This window comes from Aotus nancymaae, unplaced genomic scaffold (assembly GCF_030222135.1).
Source record: "Aotus nancymaae isolate 86718 unplaced genomic scaffold, 86718_ANA_hifiasm-v0.15.2.pri h1tg000002l, whole genome shotgun sequence".
In the NCBI taxonomy this organism is placed as follows: Eukaryota; Metazoa; Chordata; class Mammalia; order Primates; family Aotidae; genus Aotus; species Aotus nancymaae.
Genome location: NW_026988413.1, coordinates 63332621 through 63352604, shown reverse-complemented (window position 1 = coordinate 63352604; position 19984 = coordinate 63332621). Strand labels below are relative to the sequence as shown.

At 34.1% G+C, this 19984-nt stretch overlaps 1 protein-coding gene across 3 annotated transcripts in view; it reads left to right on the top strand.

The window, feature by feature from the left end:
• SEMA3D (semaphorin 3D) overlaps positions 1–19984 on the top strand; it is a 202114-nt gene that overhangs the window by 17830 nt on the left and 164300 nt on the right. The window contains exon 2 of one of the 3 annotated variants that reach the window (XM_064375140.1): positions 13693–13823. The exons of 1 other annotated variant lie outside the window; for it this stretch is intronic. The gene's annotated coding sequence lies outside the window, so the exon portion shown is untranslated. The remainder of the gene's footprint in view (positions 1–13692; positions 13824–19984) is intronic. One more of the 3 variants, XM_064375150.1, reaches the window with a different exon arrangement.

Below are 19984 nucleotides of genomic sequence, written 5' to 3'. Positions count from 1 at the left end.
GAACATGTCAGTCTTGATGACCATCTTTCCATTCTGACACTCATAGATACATGGTAGATTCTCAATAAGTTAGTGTAAAATGAATAATGTTTTTATTCATTTGTGTCCTTTGTGATGCTCTCCATGACTTAAGTCATTTCAGGCAATTCTTCCAGACTACTGTAAATTGTGAAGTCATTGTTTGGATTCTTTATCTTACTTGAGTACCCTTGAATTTACATTGCTCTTATCTATTAATTTTACTGTGACATTACCATTCAGGAAGCATAAACCAGGGATAGGCATGTTTTGAAGACAACTTGCACTTACACACTAACTTGTAAAAAAGAGGTTTTTGATAGTCACTGAGCTATTTTTAAATAAAAACTAAGAATTGATCATACATTGATAAATAGTTAAGTCGTATGTGCTGTTAGATATTGCTTGGAAACTGTGTTCTGAGTAGCCTATAGAAAGGATGAAACTTCCTTGGGACTACTGTCTAATTGCATCCTTTCCCCACCAAGCTACCCAGTAGTAGTGGGTGGTCTCTGTAGGTGGAGATGGACACTTTTCCACATAGTTGTGGTTGTCTTTAATAAATAATAAGAGCCACAGGTTGATTAATCTACTTCTGCCGTTAGACTGTGATAAGAAAAGTGTGAAATTCTGTCAAACTTTTCAATTATTGTACACACTTTAGTCCAAAATATAAATCCTCATCAAAAATATTCATGGCAACAGAATAGAATACCTCTACTAGTGTTTTGTTTATAGCTCTTTGTCTGTGGGAGGTAGACTTATCTAAAATAATACCATTTTCCATGTATTATCTGGTTGTGAACAAAGAGAAAGATAATGTTTTTACACAATATCATGCTTTCTTGATGTGGTCACCTTTAATAATAGAAACCAAAAGAAACATTTCCCAATATATTCATCATAATTCTATCAGGAAGCAGATGTGCAGTCTTATTTTTCTTTTAAATCATGTGTTTATTTATTGCATTATATCTTTCAGTTGTGAATATTTTCCTGTAGAGGGAAATTCCATCCTTCCTGGAATAATAATTCCCCAAGTTTTAGATGTATTTTTTAAAACTGGTGAGCTGACATGAAAATATACCTTTCCTTCATTAATGTATTGGTCTTTTGATAATATCTCTATACAGGTAGACCTTGAGTGCTTATAATGCTTCCTGAAGATATTTCTGTGTATTTATAGCAATAAATCAAGTTAATTTTATGGGCAAAGTCACATTCTTACTAATATACCACAAACAGATCTCCAACAATAGTATCAGCTTTGTGGTAAATTATGTCATTCAAAGGTGAAAATTTATAACACAACCATCTATCCGTCTAGCTTTCTGATTACTTTTCTTCATTCCCGTTGAAATGCTTTACGTTTCCATGAGAACATCCCCACCCTTGACTGTTGTGTATATTTCCAGATACTCTTGGCCTCACTTCTCTATTTAACCAGCCAAGACCTCCAGATGAGGCATTTCAAGCAAAATGTTTCAGCCTATTATAACATTTCATCTCTTGACATTTCAATGTAGTTGATGTAGCTCTCTGCATGATGAAACATAATCTTGTTTTGGCTTTTTACCATCTTCAGGTGGGTTTCAGTTTACCTGTGTCTAAGGAGATATCTGCTGTTTCTCCAGCCACCCTTGCTAATGGATATTTCTCAATACATTTGTTTTGATTTCAGGACATTGTTTCAGTTAAATTTTGTTTAATTTGGTAAGTTACATTCACATTCACTGTATACCATCATTTAGATAATAGTTCTAATCAGTTGCTTTGGCTGTAATCCATTATCACCTCTGTGCAAAACCTCTAGCTCATGTTTTTTAAATCTGCTTTAATGTTCTTCCAGCCCTTCAGATATAAAATGTCCAAAATAAAACAGGGCTTTTATTTTTATTTTTTCCTTCACTGACCCACTTAACCTCTTTTCTTTATTTCTGTTAGCATCATACGGCTAGTTTGAACTTTACATATCAGTCATCTCTAATGCAATACAGAGCAGGTCCTGTGAACCTAGTCCCAACTGGGTTCCCATCCTGATTCTGTCACTAACAAGCTTATAGCCTTGGGCAACTTGCTTTATCTCTCTATGGCTTAGATTCAGCATCTGCAAATGAAGTAATAAGGTTATTTAATAAATTACAGTGTGGATTGAGTTAATATGTGTTCACAAGTTAGAATAATGTCTGGTCCTTAGAAATACCTCATAAATGTTAGCTACTATTATTGTCACTTTCCTTTGCTCTATATTTCCAATTACTTCAGCAAGTTTTCTTAAAACTTGCCTCCTTTCCATCATCACTGCCAACATCATGATTCAAACCTTCATGTTCTTTTGCCTGAGCTATTTTATTAGTCTTCTAACTCATATTCCTGTTCTCATTTTATTATAAGCCCTAACCAAGTTGGGATATTATATTTTAAAACATTTGTCATTGTTAGTAAGACTTTATTTGGTAAGATCAACATCATGTAAAAAATATATATAAGCAAAACTAACAATGACATTAAGTGTCACGTCTATATATAGAAAACGCATGTTTGAATGTATATATGTTCGTAAGTATATGAAATAGAGTAATAAGTAAGAACAATGCTATTCCAAGCAAATTATATTGGTTATTAAACCTGCTCATGCCATTAACCATCTCCTTGGTACCTTATTCTATTGATTAAAAAATTAATAAAGTGCATTATATACTCAGATACATATTTATATAGTTTTCTTAAAGTATATGAACCCATCTGCATTTTCCCTTGCTTCTTGTTTTTAGCATCTTTTCTGAATATTTCTGTAAAAGGCTGACCTTTGCAAATACTCGGTAGTGTTTGGGATGTGTGATTTCCTTCTCTGTCACACATTTTCTCCATAAATGGAGACTTACACCACATACTTGCTCCTATTTTATATGAGAAGGGTTGGGAATAATTGATGTCCTTCTTAGTTTAAAGGGAATGACCTGAACTGGATTTAAAGAAATATATTGTGAACTTAAAAAAAGGTACGCGTATGCATCCAGATATTGAAAAATCACAGGTGATGAAACTATTGTGGGTGAAGCATGATTTTCGCCTGATAAGGTAAACCCAAATAAAGTGACTACCTTGTTTGGACACCTCTGGTGTCACTCACTCTCTACTGCAAGTGATGGGAGAATCCAGTCTAAACACAATACGCTTGTCATGATTGCATTGTAATCTACCTTTGCAGTTTAGCCTGTGCTTATCTTAGCCATATGAAACTATTACATCAGGTTTTTTCTTATGCCACGTCTTATGTGTCTCTTGAGACACTGTCTACTCTCAAAGTCTAGCTTAAATGATTTCTCTACTGTGAAATTTTATTTGATTCTACTGCATCTCCTGTCCAGCTCACTCAAGAAATATTTTTTACTATTTAATTCATCTTCTGCATTTCTTGTATAGCACTTTAATTTTGCCTAAGTTACGGCTCTTTGTATACATATTTTCTATCTCTAAGTGCCTGTTGTTTCCTCAAATAAAAGACCACATTTTATTTACCAGCTAGAAATACAATGGAGTTGAGTTTTATATAGGTTCTAAGTTCTCAAATCAGTATTTAGAGTTAAAATTTCCTACTGTCAACATTATCCAGAAAAATCCTAAAGTAGTATATAAAATGTGTTATACAATATTTGTGCGCCACGTAAGTGGCTGATGTTCAGTCTTTCAATAAACTACAACTATGAAAGGTTTCCTCCTGTATTGTATCAAGTCACTTTCTTCACTTCAGCACCAGAAGAAGTAATTGGCTTGTCCTTAGAGGCTGTGTTGTATGAAAAAATCCATGCGTCTTTAAGCATGAAAATCAAATGCAGCTTGGAGAGATGTTCAGACTATGAGAACTTACAATGACTGAGGGAATCTAGTTTTCCTTTCCAAAATAATATTTTTTAAAGATTGGCAGTCCAGAAATGTTCTCTATATGCCTGGGTTTTAAGAAATTTGGTTATCAAGTTCATAAGAGTTTAGATAAATAAATATATGAATAGATACATACAGATGTAGAGATAGATTTGGGTTAAAACAAGCAACTAGTTAATAACTAGTTTAAATTCGTGTTGGTGGTATCATTATACAATGATAATATGTAGTGACTCAGTTCAAATTATTATTCAGTGAAGGTTCCCATGTAGTAACATTATAAAAAGGACAGACTTTTGCTCAAAGAGACCTTTATTCGAATCCATGTTCAGCTACTGACTGACTGTAAGACCTGAAGCACTGGCTACATTTCTCTGAGCATCCAGTTTATTACAAACTAATTAATATTTTTGAAAAGTCTTCCCAAGAGTCTGAAATAAGATGTGTAAAATTTATTTCATAGTAAACATTTTTAAAAGATTGGTGATTAATAATGTTATTATCGATGTTTCCATTCACAAAATAAAAATGTACAACTTACGAAAATTGAAGCTTTCCTCATTAGAATGGGGGTCTCTAATTTTACTCGGTTTAAGTTATATTTGAAAGATTGGCAAAAATTACTTTTCCTGTTTTGGAAAATCACTCAGATATGAAATGCTTGGTTATTTACTTGAATCAGGATTGAAACATTTGGCTGGTTGAAAGCAATTCTGGGAATGAGAAGAAGGGAGTCACTTTAAGTGATTGAAGCTGGATTTCTGAATTGGGTCTTTCAGAAATAAGGGACTTCTTTGCCCATTTTCCATGAATTTACATTTTTCATAGTAAATTGTCTTGGATCAGATACATTTTAAGTAACATCTTTTACTTTATTTATTACTTTAAAAATGCATCTTTAAATTACCTAATTCTTTCCTACTGTCCTTTTATCCTTTCTGTTGGACAGTTGATTAGTTTTTTCTTATTTTTACATCATGCTGATCTTTTTATAGCCTTTTTTTCCAGATCCCATTTCTGATCTTTGAAGTATTATAAATCTTGTCATGGCTTTGGAAATTGAACTTGTATTTTGCTATTCACTCTGGTGACAAGCACTGTTTGCTTTGCTTTATAATAATTTTCTTACTGAATTTTCTTGATTTATTCTGTGGTGGGTGTTATAATTTTCTGCTTTTTACAAGTGAAGAAACTGAGGCATAGGGCATTTAAATAACTTGCCCCAATTTCCTCCTACTAAGCTGTGAAGATAGAATGCGGACCCAGGCAGTTTGATTTTAGAGTTTAAGCTCTTCACTGCTGCATAAGCATTAGCTCACTTTCATGGAGAGGACACTTTCAAAGTGCCTTTTAAAATTTTCTTTCTATTCTGTTTTTCTTTCTAATATTACTATATATTTTATATTTATGTATACTTCTTTTATATTCTTACTTCACATCCTTTCTTTCCTTCTCATTAGCTCACCTCTTTGGATGTCCTTGGCCTCTAAACCTCTGCCTTATGACATTCAATCGCTGACTCAGTTCCTTTACTTCTGTCTTCCAAGGAGTCTGAACATTTTAAATGTTATTTTCCTTTCAGTCAGTTCCAAGATGATGTTTGCCTCTGCTAAGTGTATTTCCTCTCAGCTACTGGAACCTTCTGTTCTGCAGATTGCTCCTTGGTGTATTTGGAAAGATGTTGCCAAGCTTCTTTTTGTGCATATGCTTGTTTTCAGCTTCTGGAAACTCATCAGAGCTTCCACTCTTTTTCCACATTCTTCCTCAGGTTTTCCTTACCCTCCCAGTACACCTCTCCCATATTATCCCTCCTTCCATTTATTGCTCCACTCCACTGATTATCTTTAGAGTGTCCTTTTGTTCAGAATGCTTACATCTACCTGAAATTTCTGGCTTTTTTCACTGTGGCATGAGTTGTCATTCTTTGAAAACAAAGGTTATTCTGTGACAATAAATGGCTACACATTCTGGAAACTTAAGCAAATAACTTCTGTCATTATTGATTTCACCTGATCTACTTCACCTGCTTCTTTCATTTTTCTTTTATAATTGCACCTTTTTTTCTCTTTCTGTTTTTTTTTTTTTTTTTTGAGATGGAGTCTCGCTCTGTCGCTCAGGCTGGAGTGCAGTGGCGTGATCTCGGCTTACTGCAACCTCCCATGAGCCAATGTGCCCAGCCAATAATTGCACTTTCTATGATTCCCAAGAAACTCATGATAAAGGTGTGGTCTTTTGCAATAATCACTGTTTTGTTAACTCTGTGTTTACTGGTGCTGTAACTTAGTACATAAATCACACAGGAAATGCAGAAAATACATCCTGGTGTGCAGGAAATACATACTGGTTGCTGTAACTTAGTACATAAATCACACGGGAAATACAGAAAACACATCCTCCAACTGCCCAACCAATTTGGGTGGATACAGGTCTTTGCTATTGTTAGTCCTTTTCTACTTGACTTTAGCTGCTCAGTAACCCCTCTGATTCTTGCTTTGTTATTTGTGAAACAGAAGATGTGCAATATCTAACTCCAAAGTTGAAATTCAAACGAAATTTAAAAAAACACACACACGTTTTACAAATTGGGAACAGCTACAAAAGGGGTACAGATTATTGTTATATTGACTCTCAAAGCACAGAGATGGGTGTTTGTCAGACAAGCACAGGTGTAAAATGAAAACAAATGGACAATCTGACTAGAGTGAGAATTTCATTTATTCAGAGTTTTCGATTGTGCATCACATGTTTCTTAAAATACAGACATCTACACTTTGAGTTTAAATAAATAATTTTTATGCAGCACTGTGAATATTTAAGTTGTGAGATGGTGTGTGACATACCTGTTTTGCTAACTCAAATATCATAATCCAAAAATAATACCTGTGTGGGTAGTTCAGTTTCTTCCTATGGTGGGTATGACAGAGATTACAGAGTGATTCATAGAGAAAAAAACACAGATTGGCCTATATGTACATGCAACAGCATGTGTTATTATGGATAAATAAGTCCTACCTAAGAATTCTTTGCTTCCTTCTGTGAAGAGCCATCTCACTCCTACATGAATGATAATTGTCTTCTCCCTTCCTGCTTCCTGTACCTCTGCCTGTCTACTCGACCTGCAACCATCCTCAGTTCCAGCTCTATCTTCTTCGGCCCTCCAGAGGCCATGGGTGCCTGGGTTTCTCATACCCGCAAAGTTACAGCAGGGGAGAGAGAAACAATTTTATGATAACAAATCATAAAATGTTTCTGATTTATTTTCCTATCTAACTATATGTTATTTATGTATTTTATATTTCCCCCATTGCTAATTATATGACTGATTCATTACATTTTAATATTTTATATTTAATCTCTGTATAATTATTCATTTACATTTCAATATTTTAAGATATGAATTTGCAAACCAACACAAAGAATCACTGTCAAAACCATGTTATAAGGACCAATTATTCCATTTTATTTAGTTCTCTTCTAGAAACTGCTGAATTAATTTACCATTTCAGGCGAAGACTAGTGTAACAACAAAACATGGAAGATAAAACTAAAATATTTAGTCCCTTTGAAAATTGAGTTTAAACTACTAATATAATTCCAGTATTTCCTTATTTTATGTTGATTGTGTTGTTGTGCAGAATCATAAACCATCTGTGTGGTCAAGTTGCCTGTGTTTTATTCACATTGTCCGACTGGTGTTTTCCATTTCCCTCCTCCATACATGCAAGTAGTCATTGCTTGCATTTTTATACTTCACTTCCTGATTTTAGGGTTGATTTTTTTCTGCTTCATTACAGTTATTCGTTATTAACCTCTTCTCCTAGTACCGAATTAAATAATTTTCCTCCAGAGTTTTTATATCTTTTGCTTGTTGGTAGATAGATACGTTGCCCATCAACTTGTTGCTCATCCAAGTTGTGCTTCTTTACTGCTTTAATCTTCCATCAGAAATCATCTTTCCTTGCATCTTAATCACTTTCCAATCGTGTCTCTGAACTCTTTCCAGCTTCCCTGTACCTTTTGGATAATGAGGTGCCTGGGTCTGAACACCAGGTGCAATCCCACCAGTCCTGTTTAGGAGGATCCCATTACTTCCTGTGCTGCTATGATGTTTTCTTGTTCCCCAAGGTTCTCATTAGAGCGATGATACCTGTCTCTACAGGCAGAGAGTCAAGCACACCGCTTCCCCCCCATTCTCCTGCAACTGCCTTCTGGCTAATTCTTTTTCCATCATGGAAATCTCGGTTCCAATTTCTCTCTCTCTGTTTCACTATGACTCTGTCTGCCTGTGCTTTATAGTTTTTATTTTACTCATTCTGCCTCAGTCAGATATTATTCATGTGTTTATTGCCCACTTTCTTTTTTTTCTGTATCTTGATCACATTCAATATCTTCCCAATCCTATATTTTCATGCTGGTGCTAATATTAATCTCTGTCACTCTGACTGCATGCTCATTTACCTCTTAACCATATCGATTTCTTTCACACTTCCATGATAAAAAAAAAAACACATATTTTCTTATATTTATATGATGCCCTAACTATCTGTTTTTATCAGATCAATAAGTAGCTTAACCTGTTAGGCTTGAAAACTCAATTTTATCAAAGTTGAATTGGACTATATTTTTAATATTACTGTTTGCAATTAATAAGTAATAAAATAACAGTTCAGTTTTATCCATAAATTATGTAGTTTGTAGAGAGATGTGATAGATATGATATTTCTGGAGTAGTTACTGTAGAAATTATGGCTTGTGTTTCTTGAACGCTAGTTGGTCACTGTCTCTTCACTTCGTCCGCTTCCTTCTTTCCTGTCTTTATTCCTTCCTCCAGTCACATAATGGTTACTGAAATCCTGCCATCTGCAGGACAGTGTGAATGAGAGAATACAGCACTGGTATTGGATGGCCTGCTGTCAAAGTTATTAGCTCTGCAGCTACATCAAATCACTTACACTCTGTCACTGTGTTCTCATCCATAACTGGAGTGGAGTTCAGCAATATGATTAAGTGAGAATAAGACATCATTTTATTCACAAATGAGAAAACTAGTTAGAGATAAAGCCATAATAAATTTAGGTAATATTGAGAAGAACCTTAAACACTTGAAAAGTTTGTCTTTCTGGTTTATAAAAACCACATGGCTCCACATTGCCTACCAAATCAATTGTATCAAAATACCTTCAGAGTACACATGTGGTTTGTATAGGACCAGAGGATGGAAGTGACAGAAGATGGAAAATCATGTAATCATTCATGAATTAGCTAATAAAGACACATGAAGACTAGACCTAGAGGAAAATTTGAGTCTGGCAGTACAGATTTGGGAATCAATTTTAAAGTTAATGGCTATTAAAAAGTGGTAGATTCTATCCTACCACCTGGAGTGTTTTCATGATTAATTCAGATTCCTTATCACCCCTCTGTGACTTGCTGCCATGAAATATTTGGCCTGGAAACTGCAATTTAACAGCCCGCTCCACCCTCACTGCCAGTTGATTTATGTGTTTATACTTAGTTACAAAATTTTACCTGAAAGTGCAACCAGTCATTTTCAAAATAAGTGAATATCAGGGTCTAAGATAAGTAAGGGGGAAAAACAGGCAAAGGTATTGGGTCCTACCAGTAGCTGAGGTGATGGTAAAGAGAATTGATGTGGTTAACAAAGCAGGCACACTACACACACAGTTGGTGAGAAGGGGAGAATTAAGTTACAACGAGGAATTTGTGGAAAGGGCTAGAAATTCTGAGTTTCTAATCTTAGGAGAACAGAAAATTTCTGATGGTACAAATCAGTGTGCTTTGGGTGACTGAAGTGAAAGCATGAGGACTACTGGGTGTTGTTGAGGAGAGGAGCCGCATCTCTACCCAGCAGAGCCTTTGTTGGCTTTGATCTGCCCAAACAACGCTGATGTATGTACAGCATAAATAAGCCTTGCAAAATTCAAGTAACAAAAGAAATAGAAGATTATATTGAGACATGGTGCAAAAAACTCAAGCGTCAGAGTATTAGAGTGAGCACATTTCAGACAGTATACATAGAGTGTGGGTAAGGGTCAAATTATGAAGAAAAGGCACATAAAATGTACAGAGGGGAGCTGTTTGAGCACACCAAAGTGTTAACCTATAAAAGTATCTTTTCAGGAATTTAGTCTCACCTGGAGAAACAAAAATCTTTTGGTTAATATTTTGAAAATAACTAGAATCTTTCATACAAGTTATTTTTATTATACTATGCCAATATTTTAACATCAATATCAAAATTGTTACCTTATTTGATATTGTTAACATTATTTATTTACTGCTACATTCTTATTATTGACTTTCTTTATTCATCTAAGCTTAAAAATGATGAAATTATATAGTTATAAAAATAAGAAATACAATCAAACCCTAGATCTGTTTTTTTAAATCAGACTAAAAAGGTAGGCTTGTGCCAGAAACAGTGAGACTTTCTATATTTCAAAGTGCCATTTACTCCTGAAGCATGTCAGCCTCTTTGCACAGTGACCTACTGTGTTTATCTCTATAAAGAGTAAAGTAAACCATTATGCAAACATACTTCCATGTGGGCACTGTAGTGCCAAGTGTTAATGGCATCATTATTCCAAACAAAGCATGTTTAGAACCATTACTTTTTGTGTTTTTTTTCTTGTGGGAATGTCCATAAAGTGTCTGTAGGCTATAAGATATTTGCAAGATATAACTATTTTCTTCTTCCTGTCTGTTATGCTAATAATATTTTTGTGGTGTTTTTGGTAAACAGGTTGATTTATTTCATAAAGAACCTATTAAAAATATTACTTTAAAATCTTTGCCAGCTCTCTTTCTGTGTGTGTTCCCTATATTTCATGAATATAAATGGCTTGTAGGTGATGACTTTGGTGGAAAATGTAAACAACTCATAAGGGATGAAGTTTGCTCATAAATTAGTATGAATTCTTAATACCGAATTAAAATGTAGTTAAGACCATAGGCCTTAAAGAGATATTAATTTTCTGAAATGTGATTTTTATAATTTTATACTCTGGAAAATTCAATTATTCCTTTAAGTTGGAAAAATCAAGCCCTAGAATTCTATGAATACACTGAAGTTGGAGATTGCTTTATTATCTTAAGAATCACTTATGGCCAGGCATGGTGGCTCATGCTTGTACTCACAGAACTTTGGGAGGCCAAGGTGGTAGATCATGAGGTCAGGAGATCCAAACCATCCTAGCCAACATGGTGAAACCCTGTCTCTACTAAAAATACAAAAATTAACTGGATATGGTGGCGTGCACTTGTAGTTCCAGCTACTCAGGAGGCTGAGGCAGGAGAATCACTTGAACCCAGGAGGCGGAAGTTGCAATAAGCTGAGAATGCACCACTGCACTCCAGCCTGGGTGACAGAGCAAGACTGTCTCAAAAAACAAAAAATCACTTATGTTACTGCATAATGCAATATAAATTAAAAGCTTATTTTTGTCTACATTTCTAAGTTAATAAGTATATATATATATTCCCATATATATGTAACAAATAGGTGATAAAAGCTAACAATTATCAGAAGAAAAATAAAAATAATTGGATAAGCCAGTGCACATTTGGACTTAAAAGCACATCAGTTAAAATAAAGGAGATTGAATAAGCATGACATAAGTTGTACAGTTCATTTATATTTTCAAGAGCTTGGCATTTAATGTTGTTGATTAAGGTGCCACAACTTAATGAAATGTCAAGGGCTGATTACTTGCTGCCCTATAGTAAGTGCAAAGATTATCTCTGGCAATATTAGACATTTTATAATTTGTATTCTGTTGAAGAGCTAACATCCATTAGAAATAAATATATAACTAAAATAAAACATTGTTATATGTAAGTATGACATCTCTAAAAGGTAAATAAACTATTGTTTATTTTGCACTTTTCGAAATAATAGGTTTGTTTTACAGTACCTAAATGTATAAGTGAATCATTTGCAAAATGTCTTTAATTAACACTATCAACTGGGCCTATTCCTAGATTTGTCTACTATTTAAGATTTGTGTACTTTTGCATGTTACACTCCTGTTGGAAATACATTAAGTTTCGATATGACTAAGTGTTATTAGGGGTATTATATGAACCTGTGGAAAACAAAATAACTAATTCATCCATCAGGTACATTAAAATTTCGATGATAGCCTCCTAAGCACTAAGCTCTAAAGGATAAGTAGCATCCAAGAGATTTAGTGCACAGTAAGACATCTATTTTGTTAATTATTTTTATCTCTTAGCAATATATACATTTAAATTATAAGAAAAAATACAAGTATTTTTATTCTGCTAGAGTGTTTAGTGGTAACGTATATGGATATCATTATCCTGCTTTGAGAACCTTTTTTTTAAGTCAGGAGGATTGGCTGGAATGTTTAATGTCATAATAAAGGAAATGTCAAAAAAGATTGATTGTAGAATCCAGGTGTGAGTGTACAGATGCTTTCTGTATACTTAAACTTTTCTGTATGTGTGAAAACTTTTATAATAAAATGTTTTAAAAGTCTTTACAAATCAAGATGATTACATTATTTTAAATCAATCAATTTGAAAAATGTGGAGATGTCAGTAATAACATGACACAATTTTATGCTTTATCTTAAAATTAGTACCTTTAAATATAATATCTAAATTTAGCTAAATTCTTTTCAGATTTATGCATTTTTTTTGTAAAAAGGTTTTACTCTTTTCTCTAGATTATGTGTTCAAAGCTAACCTAATTATCTTTTACGGTTGTCTATTATTTAGGGTCAACCTAGACTTATCACCTGGTGTTGTATTTTAGTCAATGCGCTTATTCAACTTTATGGTTCTCTCTGGTACATTTACAAAGTGCACTTTATACTTCCCTTCTATTTTCCTATAAACAAGCAAACAATCTGTTCTACTGTATTTCAAATCATTGCCATCCTGACCATTACCTCATTTGCAATAAAAGTCACAAACTGTGCAAGTGCATTTCATACATGTGCATTTCCAAGGTGTTAATAAGTAAATGTCTGGTCAGCCTTGACATAGAGAAAGTGGCAGACTCCCCACATGATAGGATTTGTGTGAGGTTTGATGGGATACCAAGAGTGTGCTTCCCTGCCCATTTACCTGAGGCTCCCTTCCATGGGAATTTCCATGTTTGTTCCATCTTTCTAAAAATATAAAATAAGGTTTCTATTGAAAGGTAAGTGTTATCAATCACTAAGAGTTATAAATAACTGAGCTTTGATGAATGTATGTCCTAGCCAGCCCTGAGAAAACTGGGCATGGGGAATGTTTGAAACTTGGGAATTCTCTGTAGCGTCTGAACATTCATCAGGTTAGCAGTCACAGGAAAATACGATGGCTTGGAGGTTAGGCAAGCAGAAGCAAACACTAAGGCATTGTCAACAGTAAGAAGCAGATAAGGGTTTCTGTGATGGTTGATTTTATGTGTCCACTTGACTGGGCCACAGGGTGCTTAGATATTTGGGCACATATTATTATGGATTTGTCTGACAAGGTATTTCTGGATATGATCAACATGTGAATTGGTAGACTGAGTAAAGCAGATTGCCATCTCTCACGTTGGTGGGTCTCATCCAATCAGTTGAAGACCCTAATAGAACAAAAAATTTCACACTCCCATAAGTGGGAGGGAACTTCTTCCTGCCTGACTGCCTTGAGTTGGAATATCATTTATTTTTCTGCCTTTGAACTTGAACTGAAATATCTGCCCTTTCTGGTTCTGGAACCTGAAGGTGTTTGTACTGGAACTGTAGTATTATTGCTCCTGTTTCTCAGGCCTTCACACTTGGACTTGAACTATAACATCTGCTGTCCTGGTTCCCAGGCTTTTGAATAAACACTGTTGGTTCTCCTGGATCTTCACCTTGCCAACCACAGATCTCGATAATCAAAGCCTCAATAATTAGGTAAGCCAATTTCTTAAATAAACCTCGATAGATAGGTAGGTAGGTAGGTAGGTAGATAGATAGATAGATAGATAGATAGATTCTCCTATTCTGTTTCTCTGAAGAACTCGAATACACTTTCCTTGAGCTGATGTGATTGGAGAGGAAGCACTCTACATGACAGTTTGTTAAGGCAAACTTTGGATAATCTATGTCCATGCTACATACAGTGTTATTTCTAGACATGATCACTCCAAGACCTTGGAATTCAAATAATGACTGGGTCTGTGCTGTATAAACTTAATGACTCTTGAAACAAATATAGGGTAAAGCAATTATAATGTTTTGAGTCCTGTTAGTTATATACAGTTGACCCTTTAACAACATGAATTTAAACTGGGCAGGTTCATCTATATTAAGAATTTTTTTCCAAACAAACAGATACAATAATCTCAGGATGCAAAACCTGCTTATACTGAAGGAATTATTTTTGTATAGGAGGGTTCTGCAGGGAGGACTGGGAGAATATTGCAGATGTTGGCATATGGGAATGGCAGAGATCCTGGAACCAATCTTTGGTGTGTATCAAGGGATGACTATACATTATAATATTGCCACTGGATTAGAAAACACCTGAAAAGAGTTATTTACCTCTCTCAGAATTAGCAGGCATAACCTTCTTGTGATTGTTTGATTTGAACACGGCACAGTGTCCCACTTTTTTAGGCTGCTAGACTTGGCTTAGACTTCTACCAGTACCTACTTTGCTTTAGCTACAGAGCTAAAGATTAATAACTATAGTAGTCTCTTCTACTATTTTATTTGTTGTGTAGAATAACAAAATACACGATGTAAGCATCAAGTACTTTATCAGTTTATAATCCTGATACGTTTGTATTTGTTTTTTAAAATGCACTCTTTCAATAGAAATTATTTTGACGAGATTATTAATCTATGTTTGAAGACACACTGTTGGTATGTAATCTTGGCAATACTCTATTATTATTGAGTTCTTACTATACCAAAAATCAGCACCATACGCTCTGATACTGTTGAGTTATTTCATTGTTTGACAGGCATAATTAATCGCTCTCGTTTTTCTTTTACTGTAAGATTGTGATTAACATTTCAGGCACATACTCAGCCTGATATCACTTTCATCCTAGCTAACTTGTCTTCTTCCACAAATCAGACATAGTGTTGTCCTCAAATTATAAGCTATTAATTCTAAGGCAAGAACAATGACGTCTTTTGACTACCGTATAATTTAATTTGGTGATCTGAGATCTAATTTAATTGTAAATATTGATACATCTTTTATTTCCTTATGGCTGACAACGATTCTTGTACATGCATATTTGGCTTATTCTAACAATCAGTAAGAGGTAATTCAGTCTTTTCTTATTTACACATTACAGTGAAATTTGTCTAACACATGCTTGAAATAATCAAAACCAAAGATTAAAGAACACTTACTCTGAACAAATATTGCCCTACAAGTCAGTATAGATATACAGTAAAACATAAATACAAAACAAGGAAGAGACTGAAGTCACAATACATGATTAATAAATCAAAGGCAGACAAAATTATAAAGTGGTTATGAAATCAATGATTATGAAATTTTAAAAAATGTCTGTTTCATATATCTAGCAATAGAGGCTATAAGATAATGAACCCAAATCAATGATTATGAAATTTTAAAAAATGTCTGTTTCATATATCCAGCAATAGAGGCTATAAGATAATGAACCCTTTTATAATTAGAAAATAAAGAAAGAATCTCAAGGTATATAATACACTTGTAAGAGATGTTATGTGCAAAAAAGTTTCTTGGACTTTTTCATTATTTTGATCAAAGTAAGGTCAAAAAAAACTTTTGTTCTTTTTACAGACAATCTAAAATTTGGAAATTTTAAATAGGAATTTAAAATTTTATCCTAGTATAATAGCTTAAGTTTGTCTAGAACCTTCAGGTCAATGTGATGAACCAAACAGAAAATATTAACATAAAAAGTTGCACTGGTACAAGATGCTTTGACAATATAAAAAAAATAGTAAATACACTATAATAAATTGAAAATTGCATAACTTGATCATCACATGTGTGTGCACGCGTGCGCACACACACACACTCATACATAGACACATCAACTATGTTGCTCAATTTTGACCGATATGGAAATAAATATTGTATAATTCTTAGTTCTGGTTAAGAACTATATACTTTCTGGAACAGATTTTGAAAATAATCTGTTACTATTTGTTAAGAGTATCACATTATTTTTATTTGCTCGTTTGTTTGCTTTGTTTTAATTTGGGATCAGAAAAAATTTCCAGAAATCATCTATATGTGTATAAACTTGGAGCTGTTTACCTGGTTTATTTTGAAGATTTCCAAAGTGAAGAATGAAAGAAGAAAAGAGGACAGACTATACAAGCCCAAATTAAGGAGTGAGAAAACAAACCATCTTCTTGAGTGACACTTTCTCTATTCAGTTTTACATAGGGTTTTTGCAGCAATTTTTTTTTACATAGCTTTACTTGATTTTCAGTCTCAGTAATATAGTATTATGTCTCTAATTATATGTGTGGGGGTGTGTGTGTGTGTAGATGTTTCTTTAATGTAGGCAGCAGTGCTATTTAAACATTCATATTGCTTAGTATTTGAGAAACTTTCAGGTGACATTAAGCTTTTAACCGAGTTAAATTGTCTTAGAACTTTAAAAACATTGTTTTAAAATATTATTTTGTTTATCTAACATTTACAATAAAAGGAATTAACAGGAAACACAAAATAACACCATTCACCATTCACCACTGAGGGAAGTCAATGTAAAGAAAGTCTCTTTGGACCCTTTCCAGTGAGGCTTAATCATGGCATCACAATAAGGACATTGTTATGCCAGGCCTTACCTACCTGATTAACTTATACATAAACTCAGAGAACCAAAACATAGAAAAGCTGCAGTGACTATAATCTTCTGGCTAAAAATGTAGCAAAAGCTGGAATATACTGAACAGTAAAGGAGATAAAATGAACGTTAAAATGTAAGCAGTAAATGGATGAATACATTGCATACACAAATTCTCCTTTAGGTTTCAGGTTTGATTTGGGAAGTGATTCTATTTACAGGGATATATAATTCTCTAGAAAAGTATTTAGAACAGAAATATCTTTCCAAGATTTTCCTTTCTCAGTACCCTAACAGCTGAGTATATACATATATATATTTTTTATGACACCTCTAGGCCAACAAACAAACACCAAGAATTCAAAGGCCAAGCAACTTAATAAGTATTTATGTCCTGACAGCAAAAATTAAAAAAGTATATATTTTAAATTGTATTTAAATTTAAACATCCTTAAATTATGTATGAATTACCAATGGGGACTGGTACATATTGGGCACCGTACAACTTCTCAAACCTTGGAATCAGAATGAACACTGAAATCCTTATTACCTGTTCCACAAGGACTTTTGGGGGTACTTGCTTTACTGAGAAGCCAACTTCACATAGCTATGACCCCTCAAATGTAGCCCCCTTGGATGTTGAAATTATGAAATACCTTGTCTAGTAGTTAATCCAGTGTCTAACAGATAGTCAGTATTGTTGTGTTTGTCTTGAAATTGTGAAATATCTTACAGCATTCCTGGTGAGTTCACTGTATTACTCCAGAGTATCTTGCACAGTTTTGGAATCCCAGTTTTAGACTATTTGAGTCTAATAATAACCTCTGAATTGAGAAGTCCAAAAGCCTCTGACGGAGTGGAAGTGAATGGAAGCACTATAAAGTGACAATAAAATATCTCAATATCTTCTTTAATCTCATTGTTTTCTGTTTTTTTCTCACTCCAGTATGGCAAATATTTCTCAGGATTGATAGTATCACAAAGTCTGTGACTTTGAAAATTCGAGGTTAGCATTTACAGTGATGTTGTATGGGACCATTATCATTGTTTGAGGCAAGTATTACTTTTGTTTCGTTTGTTTGTTTGTTTTCATTTTTGATTTTTTTGAGACAGAGTCTTGCTCTGTCACCCAGGCTGGAATGCAGTGGCATGAGCTTGGCTCACTGCAGCCACTGCCTCCGAGGTTCAAGAAATCCTCCCTCAGCTTCCCAAGTAGCTGGGATTTTAGATGTGTGCCACCATGCCTGGATAATTTTTGTATTTTTATTTGTTTTTTTAGTAGAGACAGGATTTCACCATGTTGGCCAGGCTGGTCTTGAACTCCTGGCCTCAGGTGATTCACCTGCCTTGGCCTCCCAAAATGCTGGGATTACTGGCATGAGCCACCACAACCCGCCAAGTGTTAGTTTTGTATTTTTAAGAAAATAATATTATCAGTGTTATTAAGACATTTTAAATTTTGACACAGCATTTTAAGATTTGGTGTTATTTTGTGTTTCCTGTAATTCATTTTATTGTAAATGTTGTACAACAATATATTATTTGAAGACATTGTTTCTAAAGTTCAAAAACAATTTAACTCAGTTAAAGGTATACTGTGACCTGAAAGTTTCTCAAATACTCAGCAATATAAATGTTTAAATACCACTGTTACCCACAACAAAAAAAATATCTACACACTCACACATACACACACATACATGTCACACATATGTAATTAGAGACATTATCTGATAATACTGAGACTTATTTAACTTTTTTTTTTCAAAGTTTCTAAGTATATTCAGAAGAGCTGATTGTTTTAACAGTTCCTGTGAGATGTATTGTACTGAGAGGAGAGCTGTATCTTCTCAGGAGTCTACCCTAATTGCAAATGAACCCAGGGGTGCTCCAAGGAAGGAGATTTGAACTAATTTTTCATTTTATCTCATTTTTGTGTTTCAGTAACCCAGTTAACTATATAAACATTGTTTCCTTTTAAAAACAAGTTTCTTATAGAAATGTGTATTTACTCTCAGCTAAGGACCTTAGTGGAAATCTTATCTGGATTATTAGAAGAACTCAAATATGAGAGTCCTTAAACTAGATGATGTTAACCATTTCCTGCTCAATATGCTGTGAGCACCATCAGTGTCCACACTGAAAGCTCAGAATAGAAAACTAAAGCAAGTTATATTAAGATGAATAGTCAAAACCATAAATCATTCTGTAAGTGAAAAGGAGAACATGATATGATGACAGAGAATTCTTCTTACAGATCTCAGGCAGGGTTAATTCATGTTCATCATTAATAGTGATACTTAGTAGCTGTTTCAGACACTCATGTGATTTTAAATTCATATTTTTACTTATTCATTTTTTCCATGTTTATTTTTTTAATCTTCATTTCCTAGAACCTACTTTGCTGATTAAGTTTCCATACCTTTAAATAGATTGTCTTCATGATCTCTGGCCATAGCAGAGATAATTTGTTTAACTTTTGTTCATTGGTTGAAATTGTTTACACCCAGTAGGCAGTAGGTGTTTGAGAGAATGAAACCCAAATCTAGTGCTGAAGGGGCTGGTGTGTTAGGGACTGGTTGCACTCTCCCAGCCAAAAGACTCCTGAAAATTGATAGGGAGATGAAGCAGGGAGTTGGTCAAATGAATTAGGCTGTTTGGAAATAATAGGAAGGGTACTTATCCTATGCCGTATGTCCAGGGCTGAGTCTGGCTATTTCATATATAACTACCAGATCAGAAAACAACAAATTAGCAGACAGATACATAGTTAAGTGAAACAATATCAAGGACACTGAAGCATTAGGATAAATAAGTCATATTTAAATAATAAGGTACTTGAAAAAATTGATTTTTAAGATTTTCATGAAATTCTGTTATCTAAATATCAGAAAAAATATACTTGCTGACACAAGATTTTGCTTCTAAATTGATCGAGGCATCGTATTTTTCATTACTGGTATTAAATTGCTTTCTAGCCGGGTGGCTAACAGCAGGCCTATAGATAGAGATTACAGATAGTTAGAAATAGGGATCCTTAGAAAGATAGACAGAAAATTCTACTTCTGTGACTGGAACTGTGACCATCTAATGTTGACACTGCGGTAGACGGAAAGATGAACCCATTCTCTGGAGGATTGAACTATGTTTTTCTGGTTCACTTACTTCCTCTTAATTGCTATACCAACATTGTTTCTTTTAGACTTCCTATTCTTGAAGCTACTCCCTTGACTCGTTCATATTAAATTTGTATTCCTCTGAGTATCC